Here is a 17,978-nt window from a genome sequence, read left to right as displayed (position 1 = left end):
AAATGGGTAGGCACCCCATTACTGAGGGTCCAAATAAGTTGGGCTTTATTTTATAGGTATTGGAGAATCTCTTGAAAATTTATTGGTAAGGGAGTGACACATAGGACTACAGTTCAGAAGTTTCTCATAACAATGCATAAGAACTAAATAAGGAAGGAAGGGTGAGGCATCGGGAAGAACAGTAAAAAACAGCTTTGAAATGATCCAGGCAATTAGATCCTGACCGAGAATATAATCACTTTGTGTCAAATTCAAAACAACTGATGGGAGTTCATGGGTTTGATGTGGGAGGCAAGGAAAAGCGCAAACTGAAAGATGATGATTTTGTGACTGAGTGGAGGTTCTACAGGCAGAAATGGAAAACTCAAAGAGGTGGTCAGAGGGGGAACAATTACTGAGCACCTCCAGACAAAATTCTAAGCAGATTTTTTTGTATTATCTCCTTTAACCTCGTAATAGTTGATAAAACTGAGGCAGGTAAGGTGAACTGCCCAAGATGATACTGTTAACAAGTGTTAACCTTAGCATCACACTCTCCAGTTCCATCCACGTTGCTACAAAAGGCCATATTTCATTTTTTCTCATTGCCACGTAGTATTCCATTGTGTATATAAACCACAATTTCTTTATCCATTCATCAGTTGATGGACATTTAGGCTCTTTCCATAATTTGGCTATTGTTGAGAGTGCTGGACAATAAATTTCATATATTATAAAAAATAAAAAAAAAAAAAAAAAAAAAAAAAAAACAAGTGTTAACCCAGGAAAGACAATCAATTCAGTTTGTGTCTTGCCAAGTTACAGAAAGAGGTGTAACATTCAGGGTAACGGTACTGAGTCACAAATCTGGAGCTCCAGAGAGAGAGAAGATCCAAGACTGATATGGGGAGAGTCATATGCATAGTAATAATCACTTCAATAGAGAACGGTAATCGAGAAAACATGGCATTAAAACAAGGGGGAGAGACAGAGAAAATAGAAGCCAAAACTTTTTAAGAGGAAATAGTCAAATGAACAATTACATCTTACAGATCTTCATTTGTTATCAGATTTTAGAATTTTCTCTCACAAACTCAAGACAGAGGATGCTCTGAATGTAGGAAACATGAAAGATAAATGCTGAAAGTGTATAGCCCAAATAGTTTCAGTATTATTTTGATTTCTTTGTGTAAACTGGGAAATAAATCTAGAGGAAAAATGGTAACTCAATTTTCCACCTCAAGATTTCTTAATTAATAAAACTAACACCACATTCATTATATTAATAAATGATATTTATATTTTTGGAAGTTGTTTCTCATTCCAGGGTCACCCCAGGTTGATTAAATAATTCAATAATTAATCATAAATCATGATAAATGAGAATTTGGTTAATTACTTAATAACCAATTGCATTATTTATGACAACTAAAGCAGTTTAAATTTTAAAAAATTACTAGAACCTAGAGAAATAGGATGATAAAGTATTTTAACAACATTGACCACAACAAGGAAAAGGAGGAAATATAATGTAAAATAGCAATAAAGAAAAGAATCAATCAATGCCTTCAAATCCACCAACCAGGAGTTATCTGAATAGTTGAGCTAATTCATTACACCCTACTTGTTTTATTTTGTTTCGTTTTTATTTTGGGAGAGGAGCGCTGAAAAGACTTGAATGATGTCATTTCTTAATAACATTTAATAGATCCACAGCAAAGATCAAGAAATATATTACAATGAACAATTATTATGAGCATCGCTATTTAATATAAATAAATGGTCAACAATATGTTAATCATTACAAACATTCAAAAATTAAATATTTAATATAAACTTCATATTCTTTTTTTCTCTGAGTTACCCACTTGTGAACTGTATTTCCCCAGAAAAATCTACTTGAATTTGCTCTTTGCTTAACACTGCATCGAATGCCATTTCTTTCTATACTTCTAAGGTAGGATACTATTTCAAACAGAACATATAATTATATTTACCCAATTCAAACTTACAATGTTTTGCTTCCATTTTATGAAATGATCAATAGAAAAAAGATAAAGTGTAAGCCATGAGACTGAGAACATTTGAGGATGTTTATGTTATGAAATACAACGTTTGCCCTGGCAGCTTTTCTTTCTTGGCCCTTCTCCTAGTCAAATCCTGCACAACCCCACAAATGCCAATTTTTAGCTTCAGGCCAAAGACAAATTCACATGGAAACAATGATTACTTTTGATCTTTAAATTGTTGTTTTACACAGTGTGTAAACGGATGTGGTTTTGCACTCTACCTATTAAGACGCTGGTAAAGGCAAATTACTTCATGTAGTATAGATAAAACAAAACTTTTATTGCTGCCTCCTTCATAATTCACAGTGATTTTGAAAAATTCAGGACTTGGCTTAAATGAAAACCCTTCTGCATTGCTTTACTAACCCTTCCCGCAAAATTTTCCACACAGACAACATACCATAGCTGTATACTGACAAATAAAATCTTAATGGAACAGAAATAAATCTAGAAATCAAAAGGATATATTTCAAAACTGACAAAATAATGAACTGATAATTTGAGGAAGACTAAGGAAGAAATATAAAAAAAATCAAATAATTTTATTCCAAAAAGGCACAAAGTACTAATGGTTTTTTTTTTTAATGATTCTGATTGCTTAAAAAATCAATAGTTTTCATCTTAGATAAACCATCACAAAATAAATGGGGTAAGAAATACTCAAATTATTCTAGCGATAATATGATTACTAAACCTCAGATGGCTTTGAATTTTTTTTTTAAATCTGCCTGTAGATGGATACAAAAAAAAAAAAAAAAAAAAAGAATCCTGCAAGAGATGATTAGCCTCTGTAACTTAAGCAATTCAATGAAAAGGAGAATTTAGCATAGAATAAGTACCATTTAAGCCAGTGTTATTATAAATATACTGGCTTACAAATTTTCGGTTCTTTTTGCATCAACTTTATAACAGAATCATTTTTGTAATTAATAACTACATACATCTTCAAAAAAAGAAAAAAGTAGAAAAATCACTAGAGGTGATCCCAGGAAAAGGGAAGAGACACACCCAGCAATAACGAGCTTCAGCCCAGGAAGACCTGGGAAGCTTCCTTCCAAGTATAGCTTCATCTTGAAGCCACCTTACTCCCCATGGCACATATATGCTCGGTGCCAGCATCAGTAATGATAAGCAGTCTCAACTCATGTGGCCATTTGGGAGGCCAAATACCTGAGAAAGACCAACACTATCAAAAAGAATCAACAAAGTTTTACACATTAAAAAACTTAGACAGGGGCACCTGGGTGGCTCAGTCAGTTAAGCATCCAAGTCTTGATTTCAGCTCAGGTGATAATCTCACAGTTTGTGAGTTTGAGCCTCATGCAGAGCCTGGTTGGGATTCTCTGTCTCCCTCTTTCTGCCACCACCCCCCCCCACCACTCGCTCGCTCTCCCTCTCTCTCTCTTGCAAAAATAAACATTAAAAAAAAACTTAGACATAAGAATGAATAAATTAATCGGTATTACTTTATTACAACAAGTAAGCTAATATACTCACGGGAAGGAGGGAAATGTTATTTACATAAAGTAAACACAGAAAACAATCAAGAGAATTTAATAGTAATAATAATAATTAAAAATTAAAAAGATAATTGTTATAAATTCAACAAATGAGTAAAGAAGGAATTGGGAAATTGAGAAGTTGCAAAATCTATCTCTTAGTGGTTACAAAGAGGGGAAAAAAGAGTTAATGTAAGTGAAAATGTAAGTTAATCTATATTTGAAGGAATAATGCCTGAGAATTTTCCAGAATTGGGAGAAGGGGAAAAGTGAGGGGATAGTCCTTGAAATGAAAGACCCACTATATCATGAAAAGGATTAAAATCCTAAGGTGCAATAATGTGGTCCAAACAAAACTTGAAAACAAGGATAAAAAATATATATATCTAAAAGCATTCAAATAAAAATGACAGATTATTCCAAACTGAAGAAAGTATACTACTTCTATCTTATGGTTTGCAAATGAAACAACATCTTTAAAATGCCATGAGAAAGAACTGAAATCTAGGACTCTTTAATAGTCCAACTTTCATTCAAGACAGAAGGGCTCAATAAAGGTATTTTTCAGACATTTGAGAACTTAGAAAGTGAACCACACATAAAACTTTTGCTAAGTAAAACTATTCTACCAAGAAGAAAAAATTCTAGAAGGAAATAATAAAATTCAAAAAAGAAAGAAAAAGTAAAACAACTGATTTAATAAAATCTACTGTAATATTTAAATAGATACCAATCACAAAAAAAATGTTTTGTTTTGTTTTTTATTGAAGAGGTTGATTTTTTATTGAATAGGTTAATTTTTTTTATTTTTTATTTTCAAAAAAAAATGTTTTTTATAGGAAGTTGGAACTAAAAGCCCAGACAACAGGAAAGCAGTGGTGGATTACAATGAAAATACAGTCTATTTAGTATATTCAGTATATTGATTTGAGGGGGAAGTTATGAATATTGATTAAACCTAGACTTGACTTTAAAAGACACAAGATTAATTTCATATTAAAAATGTTAAGTACATTCCTCAGTATTCACTTTAAAGAAATGAAAATGTATGTTCACACAAACATCTGTCCACAAATATTTATAGCAGCTTTTTTTGTGTAAAAGACCAAAACTGGAAATAATTCAACGTCCTTCAAGGGGTGAATGGATAAACAAAATCTGGCACATCCATATAAGAGACTACCACTCAGCATTAAAGAGAAACAAACTACAGAATCGCAGGAAATCTGGACGCAGAATGAAAAAAAAAATAATCTCAAAAGTTACAGACTGGATGATTCCATTTATATAACATTCTTCTAATAATACGATTGTAGAGATGCAACCTAGCCGGGGGTAGGTTGGAAGGTAATGTTCCCTAAAGGGGCAGTATGAATGAGTTTCTTTGTGGATAAAGCAGTTCTGTGTATTGACTGGTGTCGATTATACAAATCTGTATATGTGAGAAATATCATAGAAATATACACACACATACAAAAACTGAATCATGCAAAAACTGGTGAAATGTACTTACTTACATACATATTAATGCCAGTTTGGGGTTTTCGATAATGTGCTGAAGCTATGTAAAATGTTACCATTAGGGAAAACTGTGTGATCCGACATGGATATATTTATCCAATTTTTGCAACTCCAGGAGTCTAAATTGTTTTAAAATATGAAAATCTTAAAAAACAAAAACAGAAACAAAATTTAAGTATAGCCCCTAAAAGAATATGAATTATAAATTCCAAATCAGTGAAGGGCAAAATGCAATTATCTAACAAATGGTAAGAAAGATGGAAAAAAAAAAAAAAAGAAAGAAAAAGAAAAAACAAAAAAAGTAGAAAAGACGAAATAATATGGCAGAAACTAGTCTCAACTCTTCAATAATACCGTGTATGAAAACGAGTTGTATTCAACTATTGAAAAGATGGAGAATATCACAGATAACAAGATCCAACTTATGTTGCTTATAACAGACTCACCTAAAATCAAATGGTCCAGGTTGTTGAGAAAAATTGGAAGCCACAAGTAATATCAAGCAAAATAAAATAGTTGTTGAATTATTAAAATCAAAGCTGAAAAGTCTGTCCAAATGTATATGTGCTGCTAGAGTGAGCAGGAAAAACTTGTCCAAATGGACAAAGAAAGAAACCAAATGATATGAGTCCTAAAATTAATGTATCTTATACTATTAACGTATATACAGAAAAACTGATATAATTTCATAAAAGGTCAACAAATTATAAAGAATATTTGAAAACTTGATATAACTCTTTAGAAACTCTTTAGACCAAACACCTAAAAAAAAGAAATGCATTGAAGCGCTGAATGACATAATTAACAAATAACCTGATTGCTTTATTCCTTCAACAGAGAATAAATCTTCTAATCATATACTAAAGGAATATTTATAAAGTTAGACTATTTGGTAGACCACAAAGGCATTCTCAAGAGCTACTAGAAGTAATACACAAATTCAGTAAAGGAGCAAGACAAAATTAATACCCAGAAATCAGTAGTGTTTCTATATACTAATAACAAAGTCACAGAAAGACATATTTAAAAAACACCATTTACAATTGCACCAAAAATAATAAAATACCTAGAAACAAACTTAACCAAAGACGTGAAAGACATGTACTCTGAAAACTATAGAACCTTGATGAAAGAAATTGAAGATGGCACAAGCAAACGGAAAGATATTCCATGCCCAAGAAAAAAATTTTAATTATATCACAAAAGTTATTATCTAATCATTGATCACAATACAATACTTAGAAAACAACAAAGAATCAAATAAAAATCCAAGTACCTGGAAATTTTGTAATTCAAATAATAAATAAAAGAGAATTACAAACTTAAAATTGAATGAAAATAATATCACTGTTTTCCAAAACCTTAGGCTATACCCAAAGTAGTGCTCAAAATAAAATTGATATCCCTAAATGCATTGAGGTGAAAACAGAAAGATTGAAAATGTGTGCTTACTTGTAACACAGGATAGAAAAAAAAAAAAAAATAGAGACAAAAGACTATCATGAAGATAAAAACAGTGAACTAACAAAATTTTTTGAAACTAATGTTTTTCAAAGAAATGATTGAATAGATAAGAATATAATCTGAAAAAAAAAGGGAAAGAAAACCAACACAGGCACTATCAGGAACGAAAAACGGGGTCAATGATTACAGATTGAAAAAACCTTTAAGCATTATAAAAGAAATCATGAAAAATATTAAAATAATTTTAAGGTCTAGTTTATTTAAGTAACTTTTTACAACAATATGAATCAAACCAAATCCAAGGATTAGTCAAACACATGAGTAGACTGAGTACTATAAAATAAAATAAGACTTCAACAGCTATGCCCAAGGCATCCTTAAAACCAGGAATTTAAACTGATACCGTCAGTTTGGTGTGTATTTCGGTCATATTTTTTTTAAATGTTCATACCATATCCTCCATTAATTCTATTTCAAAGTGTTCTTTATTAAAAAAAATCACACTGTAGGATGAGAAGGATTGGGAAAGCCAATGTATTCATAAATTGATTTTACTAGTATATTTGTCACAACCCTTGTGGAAAATAACAATATTACATTCTAAGAATCACAGATTTCCATTTTCAAGGGAACTTATCTTTATGAAGTAGTCAAAAAAGAACTATACATAAACTATTCATCACATAATATTTACAAATACTGGGAACATCACAAATATCAATCAGTAGGTGAATTCTTAAAATTACAATGAAGTCACTCAGTAAAACTCTTAAATGTGATGCAGAAATGTAAGCCACCTATTATGCACATAAACACAAAGCATATCTACCCCCAGGCTGATCCACATATCTGTTTATACCTGCAATTCTTTCTTACAATTATGTGTTATGATAAATATTTTATACTTTTTTTTTCTTTCTAACATATTTGTTTTATGTTTTATTAGGTTAAATTGTATAGCAATTTAATAACTAGTTGTAAGGCAACTTAAATACTTTTGGAAAAACAGGAGTTAGCAATAAATAAAATAGGTATGTAAAAACAAAAGTATAAAATATATGAATATAGGATATAATATTTTTAAGTATGTAATAAAATGCAGAAAGTTGTAATATGATTGGGATATACTGAATCTAAAGGGATTACTGAAAGCGATATGCTGAAAAATACAATTCTTAAATTTTTAAGATAGAAATAATATTTTTTTAAACTTCCATATTTTTATGTTTTGATAATAGAAGTGAAAGCCAGCATCAAAGCAAGAAATAGAGCCTGTGAGTAAGCAAGAAAGAAAGCCAGTTTTAAGTAAGTGTCTTGGACTCATAAAAGGTAATACAGGAGTTAGGAGATCTGAGTTCTGGTTCCCGCTCCACAGTTAATTAGGGGTGTGATACTCTCTTCCTAATTCAGAGTTTTAATCATCTTTTATCCTACGGATTATAGTTAATCTTATTTTTGAGTCTTAGAGTTCTTTGCCACTGAACGCAATTGTTAAAATGAGTTTCTGCAATGTGAAAAGAATTACTATATCAAGGAAATGTACTTGGAGGCTCATATTTTTTATCATTTTATGCAGATATTTCATAATGCATTTCCACTTTTGGCTCCAAAACATAGTGTAGCCTTTTGATTATAAGTATGTATTCAAAGAATGTCTGAATTTATTTTTTTAATTTATTTTTCATCATTCTTCTTGCTCACTTTAATAGTTCTGGTTTGATTATTCTGGGGAATTATTATCTTTAAAGTCTAAGACTTTTGTTAATGGTGAAAAATAATGACCTGTCAGGATTATAGAGGCAAATACTAATCTTTGGGACCCAAAAATATTTCAGCATATGAATCGGCATAAGTGAGATTATAAAGTCAAATACATAGTCATTGAAATCCTGTCCATCTGTCAAATGGTTAGCTCATTTTTAAAAAGGCAGAGAAAAACCTAATGAGTACTTCCTATATAATAGGCACCATGTTTATAATACTTTTAGGTGAAACTTAGGTATTTTTCCAGCCCCCCCCCCCAAATTTAGCAATTTAATACAGTAAATCTGTATTAAATCAAATTCACTGAATCCAATCTTCTATGGTCAAGAAGCTAATCACATTCCTTCTAACTTCATGCCATCCCTGTGCATCACCTACCCATCAACATAGGTTGTTCTATAAGGATTAATTAGGATACATAGCTGAAATAAACATCAGGCAGATAACAGTTTAGCATTTTTCACTATTAAACTTTCTGCTTTCTCCAGGAATGGTGAATCTACATGATGCTTGAGGAAGGTGTATACATATAAATTCTATGTAACCCTTGAAATATTGTGGGGACAGAACTTCCGGCATTTGCATGGATTTAGTCACTCCCAAGTAACCATCAGGTCTAAGGTGTTCAGCACCTTGGAGATAAGCTAAACCATCTTCAGTTACCATTCTGTAATGTACATATCCTACAGCTATCACTATCCTAACTGGCCACCAGGAAAAACTCTGGTCCAACAGTGGTTCGGAACCCTGGCTGCCAGTGGGCCATCCCCAGCATTGATTCAAATGATTTGGAGTAGGCCTGAAACATATATTTTTAGATCTCTCCAGGTGATTATAACCAGAAGAACCACTGACCAAGTTGTAAAAAGGGAATATTCAAGAAATATGAAGGTAAGTTCTTTTCTTCTTGACATTAAAAAATATATAATAAAAAGTTTTATCTTCTTGTTCCTTCTCACTCAGGGTCATCAGCCATCAAGCATCAGCCTCTATCTGTTTATAAGTACTGTAAACATGATCATCATTATTAATATCCCATTTCATGCTATTGCTGCTCACAAAACTCCAGATATTTTTAACCTTATAAACCTCCAGAACAATGATACTATTGGGTTCAATAAATTGCTTTGCTTTGAAGCAGTGGTATACAAAGCAAAAGACTATAAGATAAATCTGTCAGTGAAATGTCCTTTAAGACTACTTAAATTTTGCAGAACTTGTGGATCATAACTTCACTTGAAGAAATGCTAAATTAACTTTCTGTTCCTTTTCTGTCCCTCTCTCTGGTTGGCACACTATTTCCAGTAACTGCTCCACCTGCTGCGCGTACTTACCCAGGGCGCTCCAAGGGCCTCACTTCAGATATTTCTCTTGACCAATAAAACGTGACACACAGCTGAAGTCAGCAAAACCTGGTTGATAATTTCACTCACACTCTTTTCCCTCACCACAGAGATTTACTAAACACTATGGCTTCGTGCTTAGCCATAAACACCAAAACATCAACTTTCTTATACATACAGAATCTAATTGTGTAACAGTATGTATAAGACTCAAGAGCATTTATCAAATATTTAGTACCTGGAGTGTGCAAAAGCCTTATGCTATCAGCTATCAATGAGTGGAAGATGCAAAGACGACTAACTCTACCTTTAACAAGCCTACATATATACCAATAATACAAAGGTTTAAATACATAATGAAAAGATCATACAGACTGTTTTCTATTTTGAAGCTATTTTGTTAAATTCTTCACATATATAATTTCATTTAACCTTCATGTTAAGGAATTAATTGTGCTCCCCCAAAATTCATACATTGAAGTCTTAACCCCTCATACCTCAAAATGTAACCTTATTTGAAAATTGCAGATGTGGGGCGCCTGGGTGGCGCAGTCGGTTAAGCGTCCGACTTCAGCCAGGTCACGATCTCACGGTCCGTGAGTTCGAGCCCCGCGTCAGGCTCTGGGCTGATGGCTCATGATGGCTCAGAGCCTGGAGCCTGTTTCCGATTCTGTGTCTCGCTCTCTCTCTCTCTCTCTGACCCTCCCCCGTTCATGCTCTGTCTCTCTCTGTCCCAAAAATAAATAAACGTTGAAAAAAAAAAAAAAGAAAATTGCAGATGTGATTATGTGAAATGAACCGGGGGGATGGGCAAGGTATGCTAATGCACTATGATCATTTGCTTATAAAAAGAAAATGCCATGTGAAGATTAGAGTTCTGCCACCACAAGTCAAAGAACCATTGGAAGCTAACAGAGAGGCCTGGCACAGTCCCTCCCCTAGAATTTTCAAAAGGAGCATGGCCCTGCCAACATCTTGATTTTGAATTTCTCACCTCCGGAACCGTGACACAACAAATTTCTGCTGTTTAAGCCACTCAGTTTGAGATACACTTTTTACAGTAGCCCTAGAAAACCAATACACTTCATAATCTGATAAGGTAAATCATTATCTGCATTTTGCATCTGAGGAAACTATGCCAATCACACACATGGTAGAAATGAGATCACTATTATGAATGGGGAGCCAATGTCCTTTCATTTTGCAGACCAAGCCTGGGTGGACAACTCAGAAACCACCACTGGACTCTGTTGAACTTTGGGCAAGTGAAATGCCAGCACTGTTTTGGGATATTAAACAGGGACATATAATGTTCAGTTATACTGATGCTAAAGTGTTGGCCACAATTAACAGTCATGAACTCTCAACCACAGAAGGAATATGTGGGTATTCATTGAGTGGAATGAATTTTAGAGTGAATCAAATAAATATTGTACCCCCCCATCCATAGGAACCAGAGATATCTAGTAATGATAAAGACAATAGGAAAAATATGAGTATTTACTTCCCCACTTGGTATAACAGTGTTAAGTTATAAATGGTAACAAGAAGAGGAGGGCAGAAGAAAGGTCGATGAGAACGCTAAGAGTTTACAAGGGCTGATTTTATTAAAGACTTCTGGGAAGCTTTAAGAAAACAGAAGAGGGGCGCCTGGGTGGCGCAGTCGGTTAAGCGTCCGACTTCAGCCAGGTCACCATCTCGCGGTCCGTGAGTTCGAGCCCCGCGTCGGGCTCTGGGCTGATGGCTCAGAGCCTGGAGCCTGTTTCTGATTCTGTGTCTCCCTCTCTCTCTGCCCCTCCCCCGTTCATGCTCTGTCTCTCTCTGTCCCAAAAATAAATAAACGTTGAAAAAAAAAAAAAAAAAGAAAAGAAAACAGAAGAGAGCAGTTTTCAAGTTGTGTGTGTGTATGTGTGTATTAGTAAGTGAGAGACAGAGGGAGGCCTAAGAAGACTACAGGAATGAGAAGCAGAGAAAAGTTGAGGCAGCAGAGACACATACACTTAAAGAGACAGAAAGCAATGACATGAGAAGGAAAGAAGTGTTAGTGTGTGTGTGTGTGTGTGTGTGTGTGTGTGTGTAAAGAATTAAATTGCATTTAATAATTTTTATACCTTTTAAAATGAAAAACCATGCCAAGATTAGAATGAGGCAGCTCAACTTAATACACTGATGGAAAAATAAAATCTCTTTATCATCTGCAGGGTAATATGAAAAACACTACCATATTCATTCCTTTCTACTGATGAGGACACTGAGGTATGGAGAGTTAGTGTCAATACTGAGATATAAGATCCGCCACCATCATTTTGCAATTTTACCTTTAAGTAATTAGAAATTTTGAAAATAAAACAGAAGACCATTATCATTACCTATTTCACAACCAATTACAATTCTGCAAGTAATATAGATAAAAATCATCACAGGGAATTTATAAAACATCCAGGTGACAGTTATGGACACTGTCTTTGGATTCTTCATTAAAGAAATTCTGCCAATTTAGAATATATGTTTCATTCAAGTAGCTAAGAACTGTGCCTGGCTAGTACTAGGCAGTTAATATTTCTTAAAGGTGAACACTGTACATGTTTACATTGCATTTTTAAAAGAACCATTTAGAAATATGCATATGATGAAATTTCACTTTTATTACCAACTTACACATCTTTGTTAGTATTTACCTTAACATCCCAAATTTCTAGCATGAGCTCCAGGGTCATGAGTGACATGGCATTTGTTGGTCTCCTCCCTCACTCTGATCCAGGAACTCACAGAAATTTTAATTCCTAGACCAACACAAGCTCTTCCCACATTCAGGCCTTTGTATCTGTACTCCCTTGCCTAGACTAATTTTTTCCCTGACAAATTACTAATCATTGATCATAATCCAGCTTAAATGGCACTGACTTAAGGAAGGCTTCTTTGAATGCTTCCCCTCTCCAACTAAAGTAGGAACCACTTGGGGCGCCTGGGTGGCGCAGTCGGTTAAGCGTCCGACTTCAGCCAGGTCACCATCTCGCGGTCTGTGGGTTTGAGCCCCGCGTCAGGCTCTGGGCTGATGGCTCAGAGCCTGGAGCCTATTTCCGATTCTGTGTCTTCTTCTCTCTCTGCCCCTCCCCCGTTCATGCTCTGTCTCTCTCTGTCCCAAAAATAAATAAACGTTGAAAAAAAAAATTTTTTTTAAATAAAAATTAAAATTAAAAAAAATAAAGTAGGAACCACTGTATGGCCATTTGGTATATCATCACGTTTGTTTGTTTGCTTGTTTGCTTGCTTGTTTGTTTATTTATTTATTTGGAGAGAGAGAGAGAGAGAGAGAGAGAGACAGCCAGAGCCAGACAGAGAATCCCAAGCAGGCTCCGCACTGACGGGGCCTCTGATGCGAGGCTCGAACTCATGGAACCATGATATCATGACCTGAGCTGAAACCAAGAGGCAGACACTTAACCAACTGAGCCACCCAGGCACCCCAGTATCTCATCATGTTCATAATTTTAAAGCAATTGGGAAATTTCATTATTTAACATCTATTTCTGTCAAGAGACTTGACTGGCTTGTTTTGTTCACTCCTACACACAGTTAAAATAGGGCCTGGAATATGCAGTAAATGCTGAACAAGTACTAAACAAATGAATAAGTAAATGAGCAGATATCTAATTTTTAGAATAGAGTGCTAAAAAGATCATAAAAGCTATAGTTACTCAGGTCATTTGTGAGAAATACAAATCTGGTCCAGTCTATTTTTTTCCTGGATACATGTCCTTGTTAAATCTCTTAATCTCATTTAACTTCAGATTCCATGATGGACTATTACTCAGACTTAAAAAAAAAAAAAAAAAAAAAAAAAAAAAGAAGGAAATCCCACAATATATGACACCATAATTAAAACTTGAGGCCATTATGCTAAGTGAAATAAGCCAGTTACCAAAGGACAAATACTGCATGATTCCATGAGGCATCTAAAACAATCAAACTCACAGAAACAGAGAGTGGGATGGTGGTTCCAGAGGCTAGAAGAAGAAGGAAAGGGGAAGTTACTAACTAATGCATATAAATATCAGATAAGCAATGCGAATACGCCCAGATATCTAGCAATCTGTTTACAGCATTATGCCTGTACATAGCAATAGCATATTATATACTTAAAAATCTGTTGAGGATAATCTCATATTAAGTGTTATTACCACAATAAAACCAAAAATAAAAACAAGATGGGGCACCTGGGTGGCATCCAACTTCGAAGTTAAGCATCCAACTTCGGCTCAGATCATGATCTCACAGTTCCAGAGTTCGAGCCCCACACTGGGCTCTGAGCTGAGAACACTGAGCCTGCTTGGATCCTCTCTCTGTCTCCCTCTCACTCACCCCTCCCTAAATCGTGTGCACCCACACTCTCTCTCTCAAAAATAAACATTAAAAAAAAAAAGAAGAAACAAGAAAAGATAAACAATAGCATCTGTCATCTTGCCCAACTCAAAAGGTTACTAAGGATCAAGTGAAATATGTAATACAAATGAATGGCATTTTGAAAAACCATAAAACACTATTAAAATAATACTAGCAAATATCGTTATTATTATTAATACTATCATTAGAAACCAAGTCATTCCCAACTTAAGAATATTAAAGCTAACCAGCTTTAAATGCACTCATTATTTTGAGCCATTCTCAAAACAAATAAATGTCTACATATTGCCTCTGAGACTCTAATCCACAGAATTCTTGGGATCCACATTTATCAGCATTGTGCTTAGTGGTATCAGTGGGTCCCATAACCCAACTAACCCTTTGACTTTTAGGATTATTTCTCTAAATTTGTAAAGTAAATATTTATTTTTGTAGTTCAGAAAAGAAAACAAGATTTATGAATTCCCTCTAATGGCTGCCTATCTCAAGAGGACTCTGCATATGAAAACAGGGGTTAGATAAACAAACTGAGGGCTATTATACAAACAAAATTTTGAGAATTTATTTTAGCCTTAAAGATCTGTATTTTAGTCTAATAAAATAACATGGAAAAAAGTAACTTTTAATAGAACCAGTCACTAAAATAACAACCTGATAAATTCTTTTTCCTCCTAGCTGAGAAACAACAGAGGTAAGATAATAATTCGATTCAGCAATTTAAGAAATATTCATTAACAACCAAGTATGTAGTCAATATTCAATAAGCTGCTAAGGTTTGGTGGAATAAAATGATGTGATCATCACAGTCCAATATTCATGGAATTTAGAGGACTATGAAAAATCAAGATAAACACAAATATCTAAAACAGGGGTCTCTATGTCCTAAGAGTCAAAAAAATTTTGAGAGATGAAAGTATACAGGAGGAAGAGTTATTTCTATTAGAGTAACCAGGGAAGGATTATATTTGAAGCTCTGAATAAGATACATCCCGAATAAGATATTGTGGCTGTTTCTAAAATGGCTTCCAATGACCTCTGCCACCTAGCAACTAGGCCTTTAGGTATTCCTTTACCCTTGAGTGTGGGCTGGACCTAGTAAGTCACTTCCACTGAAGAGAATATAACAAAAGTAATAAGATGTCACTTCCAAAATTAGGTTACAAAACATTCCCTCCCTTCCTCCTTCCCCCTCTCTTATCTTTCTTGGTGGCTCACTTGGATGAAGCCAGCTGCCATGTTGTAAGCTACCCAATGGAGAGGTCCATATAGAAACTAACTGAGTACTAGTGCTGGCTAACATCTAGCAAGAAACTGAGACTCTCAGTCCAACAACCTGGGAGGAACTGAATCTAGCCAAGAAGCATGTGAGGGAACTTGGGAGAGAATCCACTCCATCCCCACCCCTAACCACCTTGAGATGACCGCAGCAATGGCTGACACTTTGAGTCGCACAGGAATAAGGGGTGAGGGGTCTCAGAGACAAAGCCAGGGTTCCTACAAAGTACAAAACTGGTTTTGAGATCCTCATAAGTGCTATTCATTCAGTGAAAGTATGAACTAGAAATAAAAAAATAAACTCTGCAAGACAGTAAGTTTTCCTATGGTCTCAGCTGTGAGTGCAGGGAGAAAATGCTCCCTGTGGAGTCTGTAACCAGAATTCAGTACTCAAACAGGTTTCAGTCTGAATTCACACTACCTGCTTGCTTCCCACACCTGCAAGCTGAGAATTTAATTCAAAATGGTGTCAGACTGGTAACAGTCCAAAGTGCCCGGTAGAAATAAATCCTCTCTGGAGGAACACCCCATCAAACCAGGCCTCCAGAAATCCCATATATCATCACGTTTCAAAGACCATGGGCCTCTGAGACAAAATCATAAGCTATATGATAAAGCAAGGCAATGGAGAGTGAGCAGAAACATGGGCAGCAGATTCAAACCCCCCAAAAAAACACTACAAAGGTTTGTATTATTATATACAGATTATAAAATATGCTAATGAGCTTAAAAAATTAAACGAGGAATCAGAATTATGAGTAAAGGATAACAACAACAACAAAAACTGTGCTGATGGTCAACCTGTCACCACTGTTATCACTCCCATTGAAGTCTGGGAACCTTGCTACAGAAGTCTCCCTCCTGGTACATTGTTGCACGTTTGAGTTTGCTAACGAAAGAAACTGATTAAAGCTGAAAGGGGAAGCTGAAGAGCAGGTCTTTATATTCAGGAAGGCTGGGGATTAGACATGGCAGGTTTAGCTGATGGGACAACTTGCAGACCACTTCAGAGATCCCACCTGTCAATCCCAGTGGGAGTCATAGACTCTTCGGAAATCCCCCTAAGCTCTGGGTTTTGTACCCACTCAGTCGGATATAAAGCAGAGCTCCTCTGATCTTCTCTAGCTACCTTCCTGATGTCTGTCCCCCTAGCTTTCCCAATAGTATAAGCCCCTAATTAATAATAAGCCATTGTTACTGGAATATGTAATGTGGCTTCTGTTTTCCTGATCAAACTCTGAGTGATATTAGAATATTTAAAAATCACCCATAAAGAGAAGAAAAAGAACGACATATTGCACTTCTTAAAATGAAAATATGATAACTGTTTGGACTAAGATGATTATTAGTGCAGATTTGGAAAAGTGGTTCAATTCTGAATGTTATTTGAAGAAACAGGCAATAAGAAAACTCAGCAACCTGAAGTGTTACCATTTACTAGAAGATTGGTGATAGTGTAGCAAAGGTCAGAATTTCTGTGAAGTTTGAACTATTATAATGCACTTTTTTCTCTTATTCAAGACCATCTTCTAATGATTTGGGGATTTATATTTTTGAAAGGGCCCTACCTTTAATTTTCTTTTCCTGCACTACATATATCTAACTTTAATGGGCAGATGATACTCCTATCATAAAATTAGCTGGGGAGTGTGTCCCATCTTCCCGTCTCTGAAAGAGTTTCTGTAAAATTAACTGTTCTTTATATGCTTGCCAGAACTCTCCTGTAAAAATGTCTGAGCTGGGTTTTGTTTTCAGTTGTCTTTTTTTTTTGGTTGGAAATGGGGTTTAACTTACCAATTCAACATGAGAAGATTTTCTATTTCTCTTTGAGTCAGTTTGGGCTTGCTACTTTTTTTTACTGATTTGTTCTTCTCATGAAACTTTTTCCAATAGCCTCCCGAATGGCACCTCTGCTTCTCCTCTGGACTCCTACAATCTATTCTCAATACAGAGCTAGAGTGTTCATTTAACACATTTAAAACATATAAAAGATTATGCTGCTACTCTTGCTCCAAAATCTCTCATGGTTTCTAACAGTATTTACAGTAAAAGTAAATTCCTTACAATGGCCTGAGAAGTGGCCTCCATCTGGCATCCATATACTGTCTGGCCTAATTTCTAATCTCTCCCAAGGCTGATTGTACTGCAGTCACGCCAGCCTCTTTGTTGTTCCATAAAACTCCAGCATCCTTGGGGCACCTGGGTGGCTCAGTCGGTTGAGTGTCCAACTTTGGCTCAGGTCATGATCTTGCAGTTCGTGAGCTAAAGCCTCACATTGGGCTCTGTGCTGACAGCTCAGAGCCTGGACCTGCTTCGGATTCTATGTCTCCCTCTCTCTCTGCTCCTCCCCTGCTCATACTCTGTCTCTCTCTCAAAAATAAATAAAGATTAAAAGAAAAATTAAAAAAAAAAACTCCAGCATCCTTCTCCTTCAGGGTGTCTGCCCTTGTGGGCACTTCTGCCTCAAAGATTTTGCCCACAGATAAACAGAGAAAGAGCTCTCTCATATCCTTCAAGTCTATTCTTAAATGTCCATCCTGTGGGAAGTCTTCCTGACCATCCTACTAAAAATTAGTCTCGGGTGCCTGGGTGGCTCAGTCGGTTAAGCTTCCGACTTCAGCTCAGGTCATGATCTTGCAGTTCGTGAGTTCAAGCTCTGC

At 35.2% G+C, this 17,978-nt stretch overlaps 1 protein-coding gene across 4 annotated transcripts in view; it reads right to left on the bottom strand.

Annotated features, from left to right (window-relative positions):
- Positions 1–17,978, bottom strand: part of MARCHF1 (membrane associated ring-CH-type finger 1) — an 874,367-nt gene that overhangs the window by 736,101 nt on the left and 120,288 nt on the right. The window lies entirely within an intron of this gene.

Source organism: Leopardus geoffroyi, chromosome B1 (assembly GCF_018350155.1).
Source record: "Leopardus geoffroyi isolate Oge1 chromosome B1, O.geoffroyi_Oge1_pat1.0, whole genome shotgun sequence".
Lineage (NCBI taxonomy): Eukaryota > Metazoa > Chordata > Mammalia > Carnivora > Felidae > Leopardus > Leopardus geoffroyi.
The sequence above is the reverse complement of the archived record's forward strand: the minus strand, read 5'-3'. Positions and strand labels throughout refer to the sequence as shown.